The sequence below is a fragment of the Penaeus monodon genome, unplaced genomic scaffold, assembly GCF_015228065.2.
Source record: "Penaeus monodon isolate SGIC_2016 unplaced genomic scaffold, NSTDA_Pmon_1 PmonScaffold_1259, whole genome shotgun sequence".
NCBI lineage: Eukaryota > Metazoa > Arthropoda > Malacostraca > Decapoda > Penaeidae > Penaeus > Penaeus monodon.
The window spans coordinates 15075-41432 of NW_023641478.1; the positions used below are offsets into that span (position 1 = coordinate 15075).

General features: G+C 38.8%; 1 pseudogene; it reads left to right on the top strand.

The window, feature by feature from the left end:
• Positions 1-154: 154 nt before the first annotated feature.
• LOC119569105 lies at positions 155-13389 on the top strand (annotated as a pseudogene).
• The last annotated feature ends 12969 nt before the right edge of the window (positions 13390-26358 follow it).

Below are 26358 nucleotides of genomic sequence, written 5' to 3' on the forward strand. Positions count from 1 at the left end.
ATAGATGTAATATAGATATAGATGTAATATAGATATAGATGTAATATAGATATAGATGTAATATAGTTAGATATAATTTTTTTTTATGAATTATTATTTTAGTCCTAGTAAGATGAGGAAAGATTTTTAGGTATTATTAACAAATGTTTTATATTCATTTTTTCCTTTTGTCTGCAAAAATATACTTACAAGGCTGTTAACTTTTCCCTGACAGTCTTGGGGGAATAATAGATACAGGTTGTGAAGAAAAAAAACTTAGGTATTCTTGTAGAGACATATTGATAGGGTATCAGTATGTCCAGACTTGGATACCTTGTAGTGGCTTTATGTAGCAAATCTGGCTCATATTTACTGCAAGGATTGAGCCCCAGTTGGTTTTCTGAGATCTTTGGTACTGCCTTTTCAACCTGACTTGATGTTTACAGGTTCTAAAGGCAGTGGTATTTTTTATTTTCTTCTCTCTCATCACTGTATGAGAGAAAAAGAAAAGGGTTTGAATATAATACACAACTGTGCTTGTGAGGGACACTGCTCGTGGTGATCAGACATTTGTAAGGGAATAGAAGTTGAGCTCAGTTATGTGCTATCTGGGCTCGACTTGTTCCTTGTTGCCTTACCAGCCTATGTAAAAACTTGTGGCAGATAGAATAGTGTGATATGTAGGTTTTTTGGAGTATGTATCTTTTTATTGTATTTATTTTTGAAAACAAGTCATAAAGATATCTTGTTTTGCAAAAAATATATTTATGAAGTGCTTTAATATTCTTGGATATTGTTTGCAGTCAAGCTTAAACAAAAAGACCGTGCACTCTTGTTTAGCTTTGTAAATGTTTGGGGCTTAATTTTGAGGCTGGATAAATTATATATCACGAGCAGTGTTCCCCACAGGCAGCAGATGATGGTTCTCTACACCTGAAAGAACCGACTTTCTCGTTTGCTTTTTGAAAGGTAAGTACTTACAGAGGTTGTAACTTTGTGTTCTTCCCCTTGCTCTGTTTTTCTTTTTTAGTTACATGAATATTGTAACTTTCTCATTGCACAACTATAGAATCCTGCAGCATTCAGTCCTTTTTATTAGTTAATTGAAGAAACCATTATTAACTTCTCTCTCTGGGTAAGAGATGTAAGGAAGGCCTGGAACACAATAAAATAATTTCTTTGTATAAAAATACTTTACATAGTTTTGTGATTCAAATACTATTCAAAAGTGTTGTTAGACTTCAAATATTCTTTTGATATATAACAGGAAACATACAAGTGAGTACAATGAAAGAGTTAGAAGATCAATTTATGCTTCAGATTTAATTTCTGTAATAACTTGTAACCTTCATCCTTGAAAATTGAGTCAGATGATTTTGATATTTTTATCAAGCTTATAATAATTTTTCTTTAGCTTAATAATTTAGTAAATAAAAAATACAGGTTAGCTTTGAAAATGGATTGACATATAGAGGCTTAATGTCAGCCTTAATTACTCACAAAAATGGAGTTAAAGCCATTAGGACTAATCTTGGAGATCATATATGAATAAGAGTAAAATGTTTGCATAGCTGTGCTAAAGATTTAAGAATTTGTGGGCTGTAAAATGGAAATGAGAAAAACTCCATTCTTTGTGTTAAGTTGCCCTTTTGTTAAGTAACTAGCATAAAAGCATGCTTTTTGATGTGTGGAATTAGAGATTGTCCATGTGTGTATCATTTTTTAATTTTACTCTCTGGCTTTCCTGACAGGAGCTTCGTAGCTCAAATGTCATTTTACGTCAAGCAACTTGGGAGAGGTATGTAATGTATGTTTTTGTTCATTTTGGTGTGGCTCGGTGGGTTTGCACAGATTTGCATATTTTAGTTGATTTATACATATACATACATGCATATATACACATGCCTTTTTATATACATGTATACTTTCATACAGGTAGTATTCATTAAGAAATTCTTATGGCAAATTTGTTCATCTGGTATAGTACTGAAATTAATGCACATCTCCATCAGATTACTGGTAGTCTAGTGGAACAAACTTTTCCTTTTCATCATCTGTATTGCTGCATTTAGTTTCTTTTTTACAACTTCTGCCATTTTGTTATCTGCCATTTTCTTTTCCATTTTAGTAAGTGATAGGACACAGCAGGTTGCTTATATGGTATTGTATACTAGGGAAAATAATTAGTAAAAGAAGAAGAAAAAAAAAGGAAAAAAAAAAGCAAACAGTGAATTTCAATTTTTTGAGGTTCAATGCTGGGAATTACTCACTAGTCATTTATGATAGAAATTAAATAGATGTGGCTTAACACTCTCATACACTTAGGAAGATTATAGATATCTATTTCAACAGTTACAACCTGTTAATTCCCAGGATAGGCCCAAGTGTACAGTAAATTTCTTTTGTTGTTAATTCACCCCAAATCTGAATTTATTTGCTTAAACTGTGGACATCGCTGATATCACTGACATCACAAGTAATTAATTGCTTAGTATTAAAAAGATATGGACTGTATATATAACTATGAAAACTGCCCAATAGATGTGAACAGAAATTCATAAAGTCACATCTTTGCTCAGAATGCTGAGAAAAATGTTTGCTGCCAGAAGTGGAAGGTCCAGATTTTCTGTGCCATAAGAAAATGTATGACTTGAAATAGTTGAGAAAATAGAAAAGAAGAAACTGGCTGCTGAGGTAATGCTGTGTCACTAAGCTTCTTGGCCAGTTTGCCTGTGGAGTTGCGATTTAGTTTATTAGTTATTTTAGACACCTTACCTTGACATGATAATTTAATTGCTATGTAGTTGATTTATTTATTTATTTTTATTATTATTATTATTTTTTTTTTTTAAATAAAAGGGCATTAACAAGTTTTTAAAGAATTGAAAAGCCATAGATCCCTGCTTTCTTGATGATGACCTCAGATATTACAGCCATTATTACACAAACTGTTATGTATGTATACAGAGGAACCAAGAGGTAGCACTGCTGTGAATTTAGTATATGGATACAAAGAAGTGAAAGTAATTGTTCTTGTATAATAATACCATAGGGAAGAATATGTATACTAGCATGAGGATTTCTAATATTATATTTAATTTAGACGGCTTTGACAAAGGGAAGTGTTGTAAGACGCATGAATTTTTGCATGGGAATTAAGCCTGAAAAGGGGGCAAGGGACCATAGTAATTACTTTTATCATTAAGCACTTCTTTCCTCTTTCTCTGTTTTATGCATGTGAATTGTGATCCTAAATTATAAAATGATATATTTATATACTTCATTTCTACAGTATTTTCACCTTTCATGCCAGCTAATATAACAACCTCCCTCAGAGCTATATGGTCGTGAAACTGGGTCTAATAAGCAGGCAGCAAGCAAAAGCTGTGCCCTGTCACTTGTCAGGCAGTTGTTCCACTTGAATGTGATTGAAGCTTTCTCTGGAACTCTTAAGAAGAAAGAGAGTGAGAAGCTTCCGCCTTATGAGGTTCAGATGTCTCCGGAACTTGTCACTCAGATGGATGCTGTGCTGAAATCTACTGAAGTGTTTCCAGTACAGCCAGTAAGTTGCTTTCAGTACATATCTTCATGTACAAAAACTGTTAGGAATGTGGAAATACAGTGTAGCATATGGTAATTCTATATCCTTGCTGCTTACTACATACACAATATTACATAAGAAAAAAAAAGGGAGGGGGATACATACTTGGGCAATGAACACAATGACATATGTTCATGATTATTTGTAGAAAAGGAAATTAAATGTTTTCAAAAACTTGTTTGGGTCACTTCAGAATTTTATTTCAAAAGAGGTGTAGGTGTTGTGTGGCTTTAATTTTATTTCCATTTCATTCCAGAACCTCAGTGATCCTTCTCATCCACAGTCGTTGATGCCAGATGTTAAGCCTTCAGAATTTCAGGCCAGTGAGGCTCCTCCAGTGACAAGTGGTGTTGTGTCATGGTCTCCTCCAAAGCCCAATTGGAATACCTGGACTGGTTGCAACATTGATGAAGGTCCACTGGCTACAGTATGTCTATTTGTTTATGTATTTATTGTTTTACTTTTTTGAGGAGAGTGTTTTTTTTTTGGGGGGGGGACATGTATTAGTATTTTGTTATTCATGTATATATTTACGCTTATTTGCATATATAATATACTTTATAAGAGAGAGTATTCAATAGACTGCCTGGCTCTCGTTAGGAAGTTGTAGTATATTTGATAATCCAAGTGTGTACTTACTATTTGTAATCATTATTTATGGGAAAAAATTTTACCAAAAAAAAAAGAAGAAAAAAAAAAGTTAAGTTGCTCTGCAATGACCATAAACTTGAAGCCTATTATTCCGAGATTGTGGAAACTAGTTTAAACCCTTAAACTGTTGCAGATGAATTTGGATCAAATTAGTGCAGACCTCCAGAGATCCCATCAGGAGCGCCTGCAGACTGATCGGGACCTTCAGAATATGACCCAGCAACGTGCTCAACTCCCTGTGAATGCCAAGAAGCAAGAGATCATGGAAGCTATATATGATAATCCTATTGTCATCATTAGAGGAAACACTGGTTGTGGAAAGACTACTCAGGTATAGTGTGAGAAGAGGGAAGTGGAACTTACATGAGGAAAGGGAGATTTTTTTCCTATTTTAATGATTTTGTGAATATTTAGACTGCAGTTTGAATTTCATGTGGAACGATTTGGAATTTATCCTGTTGACACAAGGGGGTTATATGTACATACCCTGTCAAGGAGTCTATTACTAGGTCTACCTCACTTATCTGCATACCCTATTGCTTATATTTTCAGAAGAAAAGTTTGTTTTTATGATTGTTATTATTAATACTATAATCAGTGTCAATGATGATAACATTATTAGAAATTAAAACTTTTCCCAAAAATTCTAAGAATAAACAGTTGAGGTCAGGTAGGCTTAATAATTGCCTTCTTGGTGACCAAGTGCTTTTAAAGCCATCTGTGTCTAAATAAAATGGACAGAGCAAGACTACAGACAAAGTGTATCCCACATATACTGTAAACTACCATTATTTTTTGCAGGTTTGCCAGTTCATTCTTGATGACTACATTCAGTCTGGCTCAGGAGCTTACTGCAATATTGTGGTGACACAACCACGGCGTATATCTGCAGTTTCGGTTGCTGACCGCATTGCAACTGAACGTGGTGAAGAGCTAGGCCAAAGCATTGGATACTCTGTTCGTTTTGAGTCCGTGCTACCCAGGCCTTATGGAGGGGTGTTGTTCTGCACAGTAGGAGTGTTATTGAGGAAACTGGAAGGAGGACTTAGGGGTGTGTCCCATGTCATTGTGGATGAAATTCATGAGCGAGACATCAATACCGACTTTATTTTGATTGTACTTCGTGACATGGTAAGGCTGCAGACTTTGTGCATGCTTTTTAGGTATTTCTATGATTTTTAAAGAGCAGTCAGTCCTTTTTTTTTTTTTTTTTTTTTCCCATTATACATATTTTTTTCTTCTGTTACATATTTGAAAGAAATTATATTGAATTTGAATGGTCAAGATCTTTCCAAAACATTACAAGATCTTGAATATCAGATGATAAAGTAAATGGCTGTACACTTGGTAATCTTGTACTGTTCTTGTTTTCTAGGTGCGGGCTTTTCCAGATGTCCGCATCATCCTCATGTCTGCCACCATAGACATTAGCCTTTTCACAAATTATTTTGTGAATCCAGTAGTAATTGAGGTTCCTGGTCGAGCCTTCCCTGTTCAGGAGTACTTTTTAGAGGACTGCATTGAGATGACTAGGTTTATGCCAATACCAGATTCAAGGAAAAAAAATAAAAAGGTGGGTTTCTATTAAGATTTTTATTACATTCTCTACACTTCAATTATCTTCTTTTAGAGTGTATTCCTTTTTCATAATAAGCAGATTTGACTTTATATAATTTTATCAGTTAGCTATTATGAGTATTTTTTCAGAATTCCTATTTATCCTCTTAAATTTTTTTGCACTTACTAATTTATTTTTCTCTTATTGATTTAATTTGTGCTAGACGTTACCCCTTGGATCTGGCCTTCAGCCATATTCTTACGACAGCAAGTTCACCAACAGCTGCCTATGTTTTTCATGGCATGTTCACGTCACCTACCCTTCAAGCTAAATTTTTCCATGACATCAGGGTCACATCATCTGGATTGTATGGGTATTAACCCATTGCCGACGGGTGGCATGTACGCACATGCCATGGCATGGCGGGATCATCTGCCGGGGGCACGTACGCACATGCCATAGAGTATGCATGGACATGCCATGAGTTTTTTTTTTGTTACAATCCCGGCAAAAGATTATTTTTTTGCCACTGAAAGTGTGATTAAGTTGGTTTTAACACTTTCCCATTTTTACTATGCAACAAAAAAAAAAAATGCAACAAAACGACAATTTCAACTCCATGATGCCACACACTGCTTATTTTATTCGGACTATAGACCGAGTAATGATCAACTATGGAGTCTATATTACAACAAAAATACCCTTCAGTCTCGATTTATCAGGAAGTTTGGCAAGTAGAGACTGTAAAAAATAATGAAAATTGAAAATACAATATATCTTCGTAGTATTACGAAGAAACGGCATGGGATGCTGGTATTTGGCATGAGTGGTCGCGCATGCTAGGGCGACGATATAAGCCCCCGGCAGGGAGGCCCCGGCCTCTATGAATGCTACCATTCAATTATGGGTTAATGGAAGATATAAATTATGATGGAAGGTCTTTCTTGTATAATGATTATCTTCATAAAGCTGTTTCTGTAAGGCTGTTTTTAGAAGATTGCTACTTTGGTTTGAATTCATTTGCTCACGTATTCAATGTTTGTCGCAAAAAAAGAGAGAGAAAAAAAAAAGGAAAAGAAATACCAAGTAAATTCACCTCTTACCACAGGATAAGGATGAGGAACTACCTGGAGATGAGCCAGAAGAAAACCTGAACATTGTGACGTCGGATAACTACTCTCCTGCCACTAAGGAAGCCATGGCCATGCTTAATGAGAAGACCTGAGCTTCGAGCTGATTGAGCCTTGCTCAAGTACATCAAGAGAACTGCCTGGGGCAGTGCTGATTTCCTCCGGGTGGAACCTCATCTTTGCCTTATGAGGCATCTTACCAACATCCACAATTTAGTAAGTTACAACTTAGTTTTTTTTTTTTTTCTGTACAAAAAAAAAAAAAAAAAAAAAAAAAAAAAAAATATTATATATATAAATATATATTTATACACATATATATATTTATATATATATATATATATATACACATACATATATACATATATATACATATATACATATATATACATATATATACATATACATACATATACATATACATATACATATACATATACATATATATTATTTTTTTTTTTTACAAGTAGGAGCTGAAGTGATTGTGAAATGGAAACTGATAAAATTGATATAATTTACCTTATAGGAAATGAGAGGAAATCAGCACATGGTTGTTATAGATAATATACTGTTAGGTATAAATGGAACCTCTCCTTTTCAGGTGGGAGAGACTACCTTGTGTTACCTTTACATTCTCAACTGCCCCGAGAAGACCAAAGGCGGGTATTTGAACCTGTGCCTGATGGTATCACTAAAGTATGTTTGTAGTTATATTTTTATGCTATGCTAAAAATAGACAAGTAGTTGCTACTTCTGTTTTGTATTTGTATTATTATATGTGAAGTTGTAGTAAAGTTTTATTTCTCTCTTCTTCGATCATACTTTTAGAATTCATTTCAAATTTTCTGTATTTCAGATTATTCTTGCCACAAACATTGCTGAATCATCAATCACCATCAATGATGTTGTGTTTGTGATAGATTCCTGCAAAGCTAAGATGAAGCTTTTCACATCTCATAACAATATGACCAATTATGCTACAGTTTGGGCATCACGCACCAACCTGGAGCAAAGAAAGGGTCGAGCTGGGCGAGTTCGAGCAGGAATATGCTTCCATCTATGCAGTAGAGTGAGTTTGACTGATTGAATAAGGATTTTAACTGGTAATAGAATATTTGGTTATTATAATGTCACAGTAACAATTGTACCATCAGTATACTTTCAAACATGATATATGTTCTGCACAGGAAAGATTCAAGAAGCTAGATGAACACATGACGCCTGAGATGTTCCGTACTCCTCTCCATGAAGTTGCTCTCTCCATCAAACTTCTCCGTCTTGGTTCCATTGGAGAATTTCTTTCCAAGGCTATTCAGGCTCCACCAATTGATGCTGTCATTGAAGCTGAAGTAACACTTAGAGGTTTGTATCCTGTCATGTCTCTTTTCAGTGTCTGTTTTAAAAAGATCATGCAATGGGTTATAATTCAAGCCATCTCTTAACCCACTCTGAATGACTGTCAGCCAGAGTCCAGACCTAAACTCAGTTGTCACCAGTGGAAGGAGGACCGTAAGTGGTTTAGATTACATTTTTCAAGCTGCACCTGATTGAGAGAGAGTTGTTGTATTCTAGTGTTATTATCGCTTTTCTTATTTATCAATATATAATGTTATGGGCATAATGAACAATAATTCTGATCGTACATTTTTAACTATTGTGGCAGGAAAAAATAACAAAGACTGAGTGGCTTCTTAATTTGTGGAGCTATCTGTGCTTAAGAAAATTAACTAAGAACTACTGTAGACTGTACATGAAACTGTGGTTGATGGTTTAATGTAAGTGACACGATTAACTCAGTGCCGCCAGGCATGGCATGTACATTCGTTCGATGCCCACTGTGAGTTTACTTTGTCTTTACACATGGATGACTACACTTGTATTAAGTCACCAATGAGCCAAGTACGAGTACTGCCTGTCTCGCCCGTTTACCCTTTTCCTTGATTTATGAAAATATTTTACATTATCTTATTTTGCTTCTACGAATGTTTATATATTATAGGAATTATGTTTATATTAAAAATAACACCATAGATATTCATAGCATTAGTAAAAGAGATGTTTTTCCAGCCAATTTAAGGAAAAGTGAAATCAGGTAAGGTCACAAGGTCTACTAATTATCTCCTTTGTGGCTAAGCACTAGCAGAGCCATCTATGTGCAGAGACATAAAAAAAAAAAAAAAATAGCACAGCATTTCCCTGGGAGCATTCATTTAATTGGGCTCGTTCTAAAATGATAGTTAAAAACCAGTATTTAGTTGACTGACCTCCATGATAATATTTTTCTGGTCTTCTTTTAGAAATGAAGTGCATGGACGTGAATGACGAGTTGACTCCATTGGGTCGAATCTTGGCTCGCCTGCCAATAGAACCTCATCTTGGCAAGATGGTGATTTTAGGCTGTATATTCTTTTGTGGGGATGCCATGTGCACTATTGCAGCACACAATTCCACTTCCCCTGAAATCTTCATCATTCGTAAGTACATCTTTGGGTAGCGTGTCTTTCATGGCTATTGCTGTTATTTTATTTTCTTTAGATTTAGTTCGGTGTTTTTAGTGTTAGTAGAGCATAAGGGAAATGAAGACGGAACACTAAATGTTATGAAATCCTACAAAAGACATGTAAGAAAAGAAAGCAACCATTATTAAATTAGAATATAAAAAGTACAAGCCAGGATAATTGAATAATACTAAAAATGTGTAATATGTGATTCTTACAGCACCAGAACATAAGAGGTTGAGTCCATTCCAAAGAGCCTTTGCTGGTAATAGGTACAGTGATCACATAGCAGCTCTGAGTGCTTTCACTTCCTGGGAGGAGGCCAGGATTGGAGGGGAGGCTGCTGAAATCAGCTTCTGTGACTACAAAGGACTCTCTATGCCAACTCTCCGGGTTACTTGGGAAGCCAAGGTTTGTGACTACAAGTTTATTTCAGACTGCTTGGAATAATTGCAAAGTTGAGTCAAGAGAATGCCAGACCAAAACAGTTGGTTATTATAAGTAAATATTATTTCAGAACCAGCTGAAGGAGCTCCTTGTAAGTGCAGGATTCCCAGAAGAGTGTTTACTGCCACAGTCCTACAACTTCTATGGCCCTGACCCAAAATTGGACTTGGTGGTTGCACTTCTCACCCTTGGTCACTATCCAAATGTTTGTGCACATAAAGAGAAGCGGAAGGTATATATTCTTTAAATGTATCACTGTTGTATTGTTTTGTATTGATATATATATAAATCTTATTACAAAAAGAAAAATTTGGGGCGTATGGTATATAAATATTTTTAACGAATGTTTCCCTGCAGGTGCTAACCACAGAATCCAAAGCAGCACTGATTCACAAGTCTTCTGTCAACTGCAACAACAGAGAAACGTCCTTCCCATCTCCTTTCTTTGTGTTTGGTGAGAAGGTAAGGTTTGGGCAGTATTTCATTTTTTATTTAAAAATAAGTTGACAGTTGAGGAATGTGGAGACTACATTTACAGCCTAACAAAAATAATTGTCAACTCAAGTATTCAATTTATTCTCTCACAAACTAGATAAGAACCCGTGCTGTTTCCTGCAAGCAGATGACAATGGTAACACCAATTCATCTGATCCTGTTTGGAGTACGGAGAGTTGAAGCAGTTGAAGGTGTTGTAAGTGTTTCCTTATATCTTTTGACATTTGGTAACAGAAATATTATTGTTAGGTGTTGTTCTTGATAGATTATGAAACTGAATAGCATGAATGGAGGTTGTTTAGAATGTAGCTGGGCAAGAAATTTATATCAGTAATATAAAGTATTTAATATAAATTTGTACTGTTCAGGTTCGGCTGGACGGATGGATTAACTTGAACATGGAGCCTGATGTTGCTGCAAGAATTTGTGCTTTGAGGCCAAGTGTGGAGCATCTCATTATTAATGGGGTGGCAAATCCAGAGGGCATCACTGAACCCACACATCAAGATGAGCAGGTAAAGTTAAGGAAGTTTCCATATTACAATACGTAGTGGTATTATTAGAATGGTGTTCCTTGTGGAGCATTTTCAGGGGAAGGTAGGTGTGAGATCATTCTAATTTTGAGTAAAAGCATTATACAAACATCAAAATAATTCAGCTTTATGATCCATTGTTGGTAGCATAATTATACTACCTCCAATTGCATTATTGTAAAGGTAGGAACACCTTAGATGGCAACATGCTTAGCTAATAGCACATAATAGCTGATATGTATTATTATGCCTGGGTCAGATCTAATATGTATATCTAAACTGTTTATATTTATTATATGATCATAATTTTATATATTTACCTTTTGATAGTGAAATTAGTATTTTCATGAGCTCATTGAATGAGTGAATAGTTGACTTTCAGTATGTGTATTCACTTGCCATTATTATTATTATGCAAGGTCTTATTGATTAACCAAAACTTAAACTTAAAAAAAAAAATGGAAGGTGATGCTACCGCAAAATGTATAAATGAAAGAAATCGGGCATTTATGTATTTGGCCAATTGGTACGTCGGGTAAGCTTGTTGGCATCTAGGCGTCTTTACATGTATTCAGATGGTTGATGGACTATAATTAGTGCAGTTGCTTTTGAGTATATAATTTTCTTATTTTCATAGAAAGCACTTTTTCCCTAATAAGGATACTCTTACTTTAAGGAAGGAGTGTGCTTATGAGAGTTGACTTTATTTATTTGCATACCCTTTATAATATCTCATGGATAATGATAATTGTTTTCTACTTGGCAGATAATGAATTGTGTGAAACAGTTGTGTAGGTTAAATGCTGGTCGTCATAATATGGAACAGATTGGCATGGGAGGCTTTAATACCCCTAGACCTCCACGACAGTTTCCTGGCAGCGGAGGTGCATTCAATACCCCAAGACCTCCAAGACAATTTGGTGGCAGTGGTGGTGGACCTCCTCCATTCAAAAGGATGAGACCTGATGATATGCCTGATGGTGACAATAATGGTAATAGTAACCTTTGTTTTGATGTTATCTTAATACTAAAAGCTTTAAGATTTTCATAGTTTTAGATACAGAGATGCACATTGGATGTAGTTACCTTTTGATTTCTGTGAGTGTAATTACATATTTATTTAACCCATTGGATCAAATCAAATTGCCAAAAATCTGGGCATTAACCTTGTTTGAGTAGCCTTTCTGCTGGGCGGCTGCTTGTAGGTCTGGTGCACATGAACACATATGCGCAATAGCAAGACTCTGCAAGCATAAGTGTTATTAGCTTTTTGGCCATTTTCTAATGTCCATATTTGCCATTTGATTTGCATCATCCAGATCTTCTACTATTACTTCTACTTCTTCACACAGACTCCAACCATCTCCCTAGGTAGTCTATAACTTGGTGCAAGAAAAATAAACCATGTGACACTGTTATTTGTGTAATTTTTGTTTACTTTTGTGTAATCAGTTTTCTGTAAAACAACCTGCATTGCCACAGTGCCAGGAATATGATGTTGAGTAAGGAAATGGTGTCCTCCATGGAGCTGGCGCTCTTCCAATCACTGCTCACTCTTGCACTGATAGGAATAATGCAAAATTGCCGAATAAGTAAAATAAACCTCCCAATAGGTTTGTACACTTATGGTGAGTCTTTTCCATCACCTTGGCCTTCAGCCACAAAGATCACAATAGCAGGCCCACAGCCAGTTTCCTGTGATGGCATGTTCACATCATCTGGCCCTCAACCCAGATTTTTTCATGATGGTATGGTCACATCACCTGGATCCAAGGGGTTAATGGTTGAAGTCCATACACCCTCTTTATTTTTATATATATATATATTTTTTTTTAGAAACTAATTTACATCTGTAATATAACCTATGACTAAATTTTTTTTGCAGGTGGTGGTCAAGGTGGCCACGATGAACATGGAGGATTTAGAGGTGGTATGGCCGGCAACAGCTATTTTGGAGGACGTGGAGGTGGGGGGTACTTCCGTGGGAACCGTGGCCGAGGTAGAGGGGGATTTGGAAATCAATTTGGTGGGGGTTATAGAGGTGGCTTTGGTGGTGGAGGGTATGGAGGTGGCCCTAGGGGAGGATATGGTGGTGGGCCAAGGGGTGGGTATGGAGGGGGTGGTTCCAGGGGAGGATATGGAGGGGGTGGTGGAAATTATTAAGGTTATTGATTGTCCTTTCCAGAGTAGGTGGTTTTACAAGATATAATTTTTCCCTTTCTTTCCACCAGCAATGTTTACTTTTGGATATTACTGTTATTAGTTTTCTGCTTCTTTAATCAATATAAAAAAGACAGACTTTTGATAGGTAAGAAAAAAAAAAGTTCAGAAGTGTTATATCTAAATTAACCCTTTTCTGACTGGTAGTATTCATAGAGGCCGGGGCCTCGCTGCCGGGGGCTTATATTGTCGCCCTAGCATGCGCAACCACTCATGCCAAATACTTGCCATACTTCCTGATAAATCAAGACTGAAGGATATTTTTGTTGTTTATATTGTTTTGTGTGTGTGTGTGTGTGTGTGTGAGTGCGTGCGTTGTCTCTTTTTTTTTTTTTCCCCATGGTAAAATGAGTGTTAAACCGACTTAATCACACTTTCAGTGGAAGAAAAATAATCTTTTGCCGTGATTGTAACTAAAAAAAAAACTCATGGCATGTCCATACATACACTATGGCATGTGCGTACGTGCCCCCGGGAGATGGTCCACCATGCCATGGCATGTGTGTACATGCCACCTGTCGGCAAAGGGTTAATGACCCCATACATTACACATGACTTGGGTAAGAGAATCTCTGAAAAGAGAAGTTTCTGGATAAATTGTGCCAGCAAATTATATAAACATGTATAATGTGATTTAATGAATATGCATTTCATAATGCAAATATAAACTCTCATTAGACAGTTAGAATGTGATAATTCTTCATTCTAAATAATGTTTATTTAGTAATTTTAAATTTAAATGTAAGGGCATCTGTATCACAAGTTTTCTGTATTATCACAGATATGACACACCTGTATGAGATTGGTATAGCACTTCCCAATGGAAAAAGGGCCTCATAAACTGGTTACCAGAACTATTTTTATTCCCTTATTTTATAAGTTCAGTACACCATACTAGTCTTACAATTTACAGATGGAGTTATGCATTGTAATATTATGAAATAAAGATGTAAAAATTATAATGTTTATTTACCTTGATAATAATTTTATTTCTCGTAAGTATATATATAACTGTGTTGAAGTTTCTAATTGCTCTAAGCTGGTTATAATGAAGGATTATAACATGATTAACCCGTTGTTGCCAAGAGGTTGTAAGCGCACAGGATTGTTGTGTACAAGAACATACTCACTTCATACTTCAGTTCATGATGGGGAAAACTACCCGAACGTGCTTACTGTAGTATCATGTATCATGTAGTATAGATTTCCTTATTTGTCTACTTTAATTTCTGTAAGGAATACATTTCCCTTTAATCATTTATAGGGTTTCTCCACCAAAAAATCTAAGACGAAATTTCTACATAAATATCGTATAGAACGTCACTGACATTGTTTATTTGACATGGCCATATGGTACAAGGTAAACTTTTCCTGCAATGGACAGAAAGAAAAATTGCCAAGAGGGCATGTAAACATGCCCTGTCTACTGTGGTGGTTTTATAAATTTTGTGTACATATCTTCTTTCTTTTTTTAGTTTTTTTTTAGACTTGTCTATATCTCATGGATCCCCTTTTTTTTGGGCTTCTTGTTTCTTATTATACAAGTTACTTTAGTTGTTTGTAGGAAAATGTTTGTCTCAGTATGTAGTACTTTATTGTAGATGGTTGATTTGCACATATAATCAAAAGATTTATATCCAATATCATTTATGTTCACTCGTCTTCAAGCATGTTTTAGTTTTGTTCAGTGGCAGTTAAATCTTGGGCAGTGTAGTAGCATGTGTTTTATTGTCTCTTCTTGATTCTTGCACCATCTACAGAAAGGGTCATTTTCCATTTCCATTCCCCCCTAATCCCTTGCCCGTTGTTGTCGTGGGGGAGCTTAGGAGGCGGAGACTGGGACCCAATGATGGGGAACTCCCCAACCTTGGGACTCAGCCCTCGACTCAACTAATTTTGCATGGTCTTTACTTTCCTTCCCACTTTTCGTTTCTGTCCCTTCACCAAACCCTTCTGCTATCCACCTCCTAAGGTGTGAGAGCCGTGCTGAAAGGATGAAAGGCTGACTTTGTGCCAGTCCTGAACGGCCTGAGGGAGCCATGGGCACGGTATTCCCCTGATTTAGTTATCTAGCCCTTACCCCTCAAGGGGACCCTGAGGGGTGGACTGTTTTTATCCCCAACATAATCCAGGCTTACCATGGCCAATAATGAAAACTTATCTCCACTATTAGGGGCAATGAGGCTTGCCCCTTTATCAAATAGCCCCAAAGATGTAAACTCATCCGATTCCCTGACCCCAGGCTCTCCTTTGACCACGGCTCCGAACACTGCAACAACTACCCCCTCATCAATGCCTACTAGTACAGTAGCCAACAACCAATCCTTAAGGAACATTTCCACCCTCCCAGCACGCTCAACTTCATCACCTCTACCCAATCTCTACCAATTTCTTCAATCTGCAATCTCATCAGTATCTTCCTGGGCCACAAACCATGGCTTCCCTTTTCTACCTCTAAATCTTTCTCCATTCTTTTCTCTCGCTCACGTGTAGGTCCTCTACCCCCACTCTTCTTATATGGCACTCCACTCCAATGCCGTTCCTCTGGCAAATTCCTAGGTGTCATTTTTGACTCCAAACTGTCCTGGCGAGACCATATTCTACACATTAAAGAAAAGCTCTCCGCCGTCTTCGAATCTTAAAAACTCTCTCCCATATATCATGGGGCTCAGATCGCAAAACTCTCCTTCATCTTCATGTTACTTTGATCCTCTCCACTCTTGATTATGGATGCCATATCTACTCCTCTGCCTCAACTTCTCTCCTTGCCCATCTTGATACAATCCATCACTGTGGTCTTCGCTTAGCACTAGGCGCCTTTCGCTCCTCCCCAGTTGAGAGCCTGTACACTGAATCAGGCATACCATCTCTATCTCGACGTCGTGCCCTTCTCTCTCTCCGATGCTATGTTCGATTCCACCAATTTTCCCTCACTAAACTAAATATCCCACAACCCCTACTTCTTACCTTAGCTTCATCTCCACGATTACCTACTCCTTTCTCAACACGCATGGATACCCTCCTCTCACATTCCCCTTTCCCCCATCTCCAACCTCTCCCATTCTCTGTCCATTCCGTCCCTCCATGGCTCATACCTCACCCCATATTTGCTCTTCTGTTTTCCCCGACCCACCAAAATCAAATATCCCTCTCTACTGTCCTTCTCACACATTTCCTTGACCATGTCTCCACTCATTCCTCTAGTATTCATGTATATACTGATGGCTCCAAATCCACCTCCGGTGCTGGTTTTGCAGTAATCTTCCCAACTCGTACTTTCAAATACTCCCTTCCTCCTGAATCCAGTGTCCTTACTACAGAATTGTATGCACTCCTTTTTACTCTAAAACACATATACTCACTTTCCTCTTCCTCTTTTACAATTTTTACTGACTCCCGTAACTCATTAACTCTCATAAAGTCAATACACCACCACCAACCCCCTTGTTTGTAAGATCCAGAACTGGTTGTTCTACCTGTCCACACGCCATAAAACAATCAAATTTTGCTGGGTGCCCAGCCATGTTGGAATCCCCGGCAATGAACAGGCAGATACACTAGCACGCCACGCCTCTATGTCCACATCATACCAACCACGCTTCTCACATATCCCAGCCACGGATTATTACCCACACTTTAAGACCTTCTTGTATAAACGATGGCAATCTTTTTGGTCAAGCCTCCGCACTAATAAATTACATTCTGTAAAACTATCAATCTCCTCCTGGTCAACTCCATTTCATCGGAACAGACGTTGGGAGACCGCTCTCGCCCGACTACGCATTGGCCACACCCGTCTAACACACTCCTATCTGATGTCACAATCTGATCCACCCTTATGTTCCTTCTGTAATGTTCCCCTTTCAATCCCTCACATCCTATTATCGTGCCCACGTTTTGAAACAACCCGTACCTCTGCTTTCCCCACCTATCCTCCCTTCACCGACCTCCCAACCTATCAGACATCCTTTCAGAATCCCACACTTTCTGCTTCAACAACCTATTCTCTTTCCTCAAACGCATACATATCCTTCATCTAATCTAACTCCTTACCACACCCGACCCTAACCCTTTCACTCACCAATTCCTTTGCCCAGCTTAGACAACTAATCACTAACTCAACCACCCTTCCCAAACATTAACTATAGTGCTACATGACCTTAGATGTCTAGCACATTTCTCTTGCTTTTAACCATTAACCATTAACCATCACCTCTACCCCCACAACCTCCAACATCAACCACCCCATCCTCCCTTATTAATACCTTACAGCCTTATTGCCCACCTCCCCATAACACTACCTCCCTCAACACTACTCCATCGTCACGCACCCGCCCTTCGACTACCCCTATCACTACAACAATATTGAATACCCTCTTCAGCGCAGCCAAATGGGACCGATTTTTCGTGATCCCTCCCACAGCTCCCTACTCTGACAACACCCTTCTCTTCCAACAATGTCTCCAAAAACAAGTAGGTAAAGTCTCTTTCCGTAGCCGACCCGACCGCTCCCGTCTTGTCACAGTAACATCCGAAAACCAAGCTATAGCATTAACAAAACTAACAGACATATATGGTAACCCCATCCTTGCAGAACCCCATCCAACCCTCAATACTTGCACCGGAACAGTTTCAATCTCCCCAGCAAATTGCCCAATCTATGACAAAGATTGGTCAGATTGTGGAGAAGACCTACTTGCCTGTCTCACAGACTATGATGCAACGTCAGTACAATGCTACTCCATTCCCCCCAGAGGTAATCGAAAGAAACCCACTAACATAGCCAAAATTACCTTCCGTAGACATGACCTTCCCTTTAACGTCTATATAGGAGGAGAATCCCTCCCTGTTCGTCCATACCAACCTCCTCCTTGTCAGTGCCAAAATTGTTGGCGTCTAGGACACCCAGCCAAACATTGCCGTTCCACAGCCAGATGCCCACTATGTGCCCAACCTGGCCATACCCGATCTAACTGCCCTGCACAATCACGCACATGTGCCAACTGTGGCGGCCCCATAATGTATTTTATAGGGGCTGTCCCACCTACAAATTTGAGTCTGAGGTAGCAACTCTCAGATTCAAACTTGGACTCACACTACGTGAAGCCAGACAAGAAGCACGTCGACGTGGTTTCTCTCTTACTCCTTACTCCAGTAATACTGCTCATTCTACCAATTATCCTAAACCCCCCCCCCCCTACATCTAAACCCCCCTCTTCTACCTCCTACCTTCCCCAGTCAAACTCTTTTGCCATCCTAAATCCAGACACTCCAATCTCTACTGCAGATATTTCAATCACCACCACAACCCCAACACCTTCCCCTCTCCCTCCTCGCACTACCCGTAACAGACAGAACAAACGTTCCACCCCTCTTCCCCTACCACACAATCACCTCCACCTTCCCTTACTCCTTTGCTTGAGACACCAGTCCTCTCTTCCCCCCTCACAAGAAATCCTATATCCCCCAAAACTCCCAAACCAACTCCTTAGAAGAAACCATTGAAAATATTCAAGATTACCTAATGAAAACTGACACTCAACCTCCAAATCTTACAACTCCTGCTCCTTCCACACTCCAAGTAACTGCTGATATCCATCCTCCTCCTAACGATATCCCCCCTACACCCAATCCTCCTAACCCCTCCCAACACAACCCATCCCCCCCGACCCCAACCCCAACCCCGCCCACATTGTCCCTCCCACCATCCCCTCTATCCCTTCCACTCCCTCCTGGATACACACGTGAATCCCTTATGTCACAAGTATCCCCTTCCACAGACCCACCATCTCCTAATACCCCACCAAGAAGAACACCAACTCCACACCTCTCCCACCTCAGACCTCTCAGTCCTTTTCCACCCTCTAGCTGCTTCCCCCCTCAAAATCAGTAAAGTATAACTATCCTTCATTGGAATATTCGCGGTTTCCGCTCCCACAGACCTGACCTTCGTCATATCCTTTCCTCTTATAGTCCATCTATTGTATGCCTTCAAGAGACCTTTTCTAACACATTCCCTTATGTCTCATCCATACTTATCAATCAGAAAACACCTTATGTCACACCTCCCTTTCAAACCAATGTCCCTTGCACAGTTATCCGTATCTTCCTTCATCGTTGGATCACAGTGATATCAGTCTACTTCTCCCCATCCCACCCCATTGACTTTGTTGCTTTTGAAAATCTAATTTCCCAACTTCAACCACCTTTCCTCATAGTTGGTGACTTTAACTGCCGCCACACTCTATGGGGTGAGTCTATCACAAACTCCCGAGGCCGATCTCTAGAGCGCTTCCTCTCCACAGCTGACCTTACTATACTAAATTCAGATCGCCCCACACACTTTGATACACGCACGCAATCTTTTTCATGCATTGACCTCGCTCTATGCTCCCCTTCTCTTCATTTAGATTTCCACTGGTCAGTCTTAGACCACTTTCCCTATAGTGACCACTTTCCAGTTCTCCTTTCTCCTACTTCATACGTACCACTCCCTAACTCCCCACGCTGGTGTTTTGATAGAGCTGACTGGCATACTTTCACTTCACTCTCTGCTATTCATACCCCTCCATCCTCCCCCACTTCCATTTCAGAAATGATACAGTGTTTCACAAATACAATCATAAGAGCTGCACATACAGCTATCCCTCGAACCTCAAGACCATATACCTCCAAATGTGTTCCATGGTGGAATTCTGATTGCACTAAAGCACTTCGCTTAAAACGTGCAGCCTGGAACAGTTACCGCTACAAGAGAGGTACTCCAAATCAACTATCAGCCCTTATCTCCTTTAAAAGAGCATCTGCCAATCTCCGTCGTACAATCCGGAATAGTAAAATAAATAGCTGGCAAAATTATGTTTCATCAATTACATCCTCTACATCTATCTCAAATGTTTGGCGCCGAATCCATAAACTATCAGGCAAACATCCCCCCCATCCTGCCCCTGTCCTCCATATTCGAAATACCCTCATTTCTGATCCCCTCCAAGTCGCTAATGAACTGGGTGATTATTTCAGCCAGGTCAGTAGTGGTTCTCACCTATCTTCACACTTCTCTTCTATTAAGACCACCAGAGAACGTACCCCCATTACCTTCACCCCATCCTCTGATGAGTCCTATAATGCCCCATTTTCTTCCTCTGAACTCATTGCTGCCCTACAATTGTGCCGTAACACTCATGAAGGCCCTGACGGTATTCACTACCGTATGCTCCGGCAACTCCCATCTTCCTCCTTATCCTTCCTCTTAAAAATTTACAACCACATTTGGACATCAGGAAATTTCCCTTCTAATTGGCGAGAAGCTCTTATCCTTCCCTTCCCGAAACCCAATAAATCGGGTACCCTTCCTCAAGACTATCGCCCCATCGCACTAACTAGCTGCTTGTGCAAACTATTAGAGCGAATGGTGAACTTCCGCTTAATGTGGTATCTTGAATCTCACAATCTTCTCTCTCCTTCCCAATTCGGTTTTCGCCGTGCCAGAAGCACAGCTGACCCCCTAGCTCATTTTGAGACATATATTACATCTGCATTTGCACGCCATGAATCCGTACTAGCTATTTTTTTTTATCTAGAAAAAGCATATGATACGACATGGCGGTACCATATCCTCCAACAATTGTCCTCTCTAGGCATACGTGGAAACATGGGTGTCTTCATAAAGTCCTTCCTCTCCCAACGCACTTTCCAGGTCAAAATCGCCTCTGCCACATCATCTTTCTTTCCCCAAATCGAAGGTGTCCCACAAGGCAGTGTGCTCAGTACCACTTTATTCCTTCTTGCTGTTAATGATATTGTCTCAGTTTTACCACCAGGAGCCCGGTCATCACTATATGTTGATGATTTAACCATCTATGCCTCTGGCACATCCATACCAAATCTCTACCAATTTCTTCAATCTGCAATCTCATCAGTATCTTCCTGGGGCACAAACCATGGCTTCCGCTTTTCTACCTCTAAATCTTTCTCCATTCTTTTCTCTCGCTCACGTGTAGGTCCTCTACCCCCACTCTTCTTATATGGCACTCCACTCCAATGCCGTTCCTCTGGCAAATTCCTAGGTGTCATTTTTGACTCCAAACTGTCCTGGCGAGACCATATTCTACACATTAAAGAAAAAGCTCTCCACCGTCTTCGAATCTTAAAAACTCTCTCCCATATATCATGGGGCTCAGATCGCAAAACTCTCCTTCATCTTCATGTTACTTTGATCCTCTCCACTCTTGATTATGGATGCCATATCTACTCCTCTGCCTCAACTTCTCTCCTTGCCCATCTTGATACAATCCATCACTGTGGTCTTCGCTTAGCACTAGGCGCCTTTCGCTCCTCCCCAGTTGAGAGCCTGTACACTGAATCAGGCATACCATCTCTATCTCGACGTCGTGCCCTTCTCTCTCTCCGATGCTATGTTCGATTCCACAATTTTCCCTCACTAAACTAAATATCCCACAACCCCTACTTCTTACCTTAGCTTCATCTCCACGATTACCTACTCCTTTCTCAACACGCATGGATACCCTCCTCTCACATTCCCCTTTCCCCCATCTCCAACCTCTCCCATTCTCTGTCCATTCCGTCCCTCCATGGCTCATACCTCACCCCCATATTTGCTCTTCTGTTTTCCCCGACCCACCAAAATCAAATATCCCTCCTACTGTCCTTCTCACACATTTCTTGACCATGTCTCCACTCATTCCTCTAGTATTCACGTAATACTGATGGCTCCAAATCCACCTCCGGTGCTGGTTTTGCAGTAATCTTCCCAACTCGTACTTTCAAATACTCCCTTCCTCCTGAATCCAGTGTCCTTACTACAGAATTGTATGCACTCCTTTTGCTCTAAAACACATATACTCACTTTCCTCTTCCTCTTTTACAATTTTTACTGACTCCCGTAACTCATTAACTCTCATAAAGTCAATACACACCACCAACCCCCTTGTTTGTAAGATCCAGAACTGGTTGTTCTACCTGTCCACACGCCATAAAACACATCAAATTTTGCTGGGTGCCCAGCCATGTTGGAATCCCCGGCAATGAACAGGCAGATACACTACACGCCTCTATGTCCACATCATACCAACCACGCTTCTCACATATCCCAGCCACGGATTATTACCCACACTTTAAGACCTTCTTGTATAATCGATGGCAATCTTTTTGGTCAAGCCTCCGCACTAATAAATTACATTCTGTAAAACTATCAATCTCCTCCTGGTCAACTCCATTTCATCGGAACAGACGTTGGGAGACTGCTCTCGCCCGATTACGCATTGGCCACACCCGTCTAACACACTCCTATCTGATGTCACAATCTGATCCACCCTTATGTTCCTTCTGTAATGTTCCCCTTTCAATCCCTCACATCCTATTATCGTGCCCACGTTTTGAAACAACCCGTACCTCTGCTTTCCCCCATCTATCCTCCCTTCACCGACCTCCCAACCTATCAGACATCCTTTCAGAATCCCACACTTTCTGCTTCAACAACCTATTCTCTTTCCTCAAACGCATACATATCCTTCATCTAATCTAACTCCTTACCACACCCGACCCTAACCTTTCACTCACCAATTCCTTTGCCCAGCTTAGACAACTAATCACTAACTCAACCACCCTTCCCAAACATTAACTATAGTGCTACATGACCCTAGATGTCTAGCACATTTCTCTTGCTTTTAACCATTAACCATTCCATTTCCATTCTATGTAGATGTTTTAATCTTCTGTGTTTGGATGTTAGTCTTGCATGATGCATGTCTAATTTTCTGTACTTTGCTCTGGTCTATGGTTTTAGGATGTTCTCTATGATGAGATAATTTTTTGTTTAAGATTCTTTTTAAATTTGATTCCCATTGTTAGTATTTTATTTTATTTCTTTTATGATAAAATTTGGGTCTTGTGGCATGGGCATGGGATTATTGATGTCATGGGCTTTCTTTGCAGCTAGATCGGCAATTTTGTTTCCCTTTATATTTTTGTGTGATGAAATCCTTTGAACCATAAATCTTTTCTTTTTGTGTTGAAAGTATATTTGTTTTTCAATTTCATATGTGATTTGTTTGTAGTTTAATGGTTTGGGATTTTGTATTAGTTGTAGTAATGATAATAAATCTGATACTACTACTGTATTATTCAGTTTGTTGTTCATTAGATAATTCAATCCTTGTTTTATGGCAAATAATTCTGCATGAATGATTTATTTTAGGGGGTAATATTCAACTAGTTATTTTTATGTTCTGGATAAAAATTGCTGCTGATGTTGATTCTGGTTCTTTTATCTTTGAGCCATCAGTGAAAATTCTATTAGTTTTTATAATTGATATGTATTACCTCCTAGTATTGTTTTTGAATGATGATTTCAGGATTATTTTTTGTTACATTGTCCTAAAGTTTGCTTTTGTGTTCTCTGAAATGTCCTGCCATGGGGGTATTGGGGATATGTTGGGTATCACATTTGGAGTTGTGTGTAGGTTTAGATTTATTCTTGTTTCTGTAGCTGTGTGCTAGTGATTTTTTTCTCTTTGGGGACTATATTCTTTTATGCATTTTGTTATTTGTTGCTTTACTGGTGTTGTATATGGTTTATTTAGGATTTTTGTTGATTTTATGCATTCAGGTTCTTTTATTCTATTTGCTAGGGGTGGAGTGTGTGTTAATGCTTGGAGAGCTATGATTGGAGTTGATCTAAGACATCCAGTTGCCAGTCTTAGTACTTGATTTTGTAAAGTTTTTAGTTTTCTTAATTTTGTTTCTTTTGCTGCTCCGTAGATTGTTTTCTGTTTGCACCCCAGTTTAATGAATTTATTTTTTTCATTATATTTATCCTACTTAAGATGTCTATTTTAAAATTTTCAGTTTTTTCCATTTTAGTTTGTGGGGGCATCTAATATTAAGCCAAGATTTTATGACTGAGTATATTTAAGTTCTATATTATCTATTCTTATTATTGGTAATTGGTTTATTTTTTGTTTGGGAAGCACATTAATTTTCTTTGTAAAGTTTTTTAATTCCCAATAATTGGCCCATTCTTTTAGCTTTTGTAATTCTATTTCTATTTTATTGTAGGCTTCTTACAGGTTTTTGTTACTTGTTAGTAGGGTTTTATTATTATAATTACACTTATATCATTGTATATTAAAAGAAAAAAGTGGTAATATATGAAAGAAGGATGGATGGATATTCAGAGAGGACTTAAATAGCACAGAACTAGAAGTTAACCTCACACAAAAAAATTACAGAACTTACAAAACATACAGCTCTAAAATATTTTGTTGGGAACATGGGAATATAAAGATAAACCAAATAAACCATGGTGGAATAAAGAATGCAATGATGTTAAAGTAAAGGTTTTAATAGATGGAGAAAAAAGCCTAGATTAACAAACCAGTTCTAAGAAAAAGATTATTAGCGAAAGATAGACTAAACATTAGGTAAAAAAAAAGGAATCATGGGAAAAGTTCTGTGCTACATTGAATTTTAAAACCCATCAAGAATGAAATGGAATTTTCTAAAGAAATTAATAGGAAAAACAACATTAATGGAATACCTACTAATAGAAAATGATTTGCCATTAACAAACATTACTCAAAAATGATTTTTTTTAATATGAAAACCATAAGTAAAAATCCAAAAAGCTTGTCAGATCTAGAAAAAATGACTATTTAAGAAATACAAATGAAATAAAGAAATACCCCAATAGAATTAAAAGTAGCAATTAAGGAATTACTTTTTACAAGAATGACTAGTATATTATTTGGGACAATGTTAATCAATTTCAACTTGCATTAAACCATAGGATAATATCTGAAATCATTAAAAAATGCACTAATAAATCCTATAATAAAACAACAAAAATCCCCTAGAAGGAAACTCTACAGATTATTAGCAGAATTTCATGTATTAAGATATTTGAAAATATTTAACAAAAAGATTAATATGGTGGATAGAGCATAAATTAGATAGAGCTAAATAGGATTCAATTCTAATAGAAATACCACTGATGCACTATACACAATAGACAGCCACGCAAAGTAAAGCTGTCATAGGAATGTAAATCAAGTTAGCATGTATTGATTTCCCCCCCAATCCCTTGCCCGTTGTTGTCGTGGGGGGGCTTAGGAGGCGGAGACTGGGACCCAATGATGGGGAACTCCCCAACCTTGGGACTCAGCCCTCGACTCAACTAATTTTTGCATGGTCTTATTTTCCTTCCCACCTTTCGTTTCTGTCCCTTCACCAAACCCTTCTACTATCCACCTCCCTAAGGTGTGAGATTCGCGTTGAAAGGATGAAAGGCTGACTTTGTGCCAGTCCTGAACGGCCTGAGGGAGCCATGGGCACGGTATTCCCCTGATTTAGTTATCTAGCCCTTACCCCTCAAGGGGACCCTGAGGGGTGGACTGTTTATCCCCAACATAATCCAGGCTTACCATGGCCAATAATGAAAAAAACTTATCTCCACTATTAGGGGCAATGAGGCTTGCCCCTTTATCAAATAGCCCCAAAGATGTAAACTCTCCGATTCCCTGACCCCAGGCTCTCCTTTGACCACGGCTCCGAACACTGCAACAAACCCCCTCATCATGCCTACTAGTACAGTAGCCAACAACCAATCCTTAAGGAACATTTCCACTTTCCCAAACGCTCAACTTCATCACCTCTACCCCACAAACCTCCAACATCAACCACCCATCCTCCCTTATTAATACCTTACAGCCTTATTGCCCACCTCCCCATAACACTACCTCCCTCAACACTACTCCATTGTCCACGCAACCCGCCCTTCGACTACCCTATCACTACAACAATATTGAATACCCTCTTCAGCGCAGCCAATGGGACCGATTTTTCGTGATCCCTCCCACAGCTCCCTACTCTGACAAAACCCTTCGCTTCCAACAATGTCTCCAAAAACAAGTAGGTAAAGTCTCTTTCCGTAGCCGACCCGACCGCTCCCGTCTTGTCACAGTAACATCCGAAAACCAAGCTATAGCATTAACACAAACTAACAGACATATATGGTAACCCCATCCTTGCAGAACCCCATCCAACCCTTAAAATTGCCCGGAACAGTTTCAATCTCCCCAGCAATTGCCCATCTATGACAAAGATTGGTCAGATTGTGGAGAAGACCTACTTGCCTGTCTCCAGACTATGACGCAACGTCAGTACAATGCTACTCCATTCCCCCCCAGAGGGAATCGAAAAACCCACTAACATAGCCCAAATTTTTTCC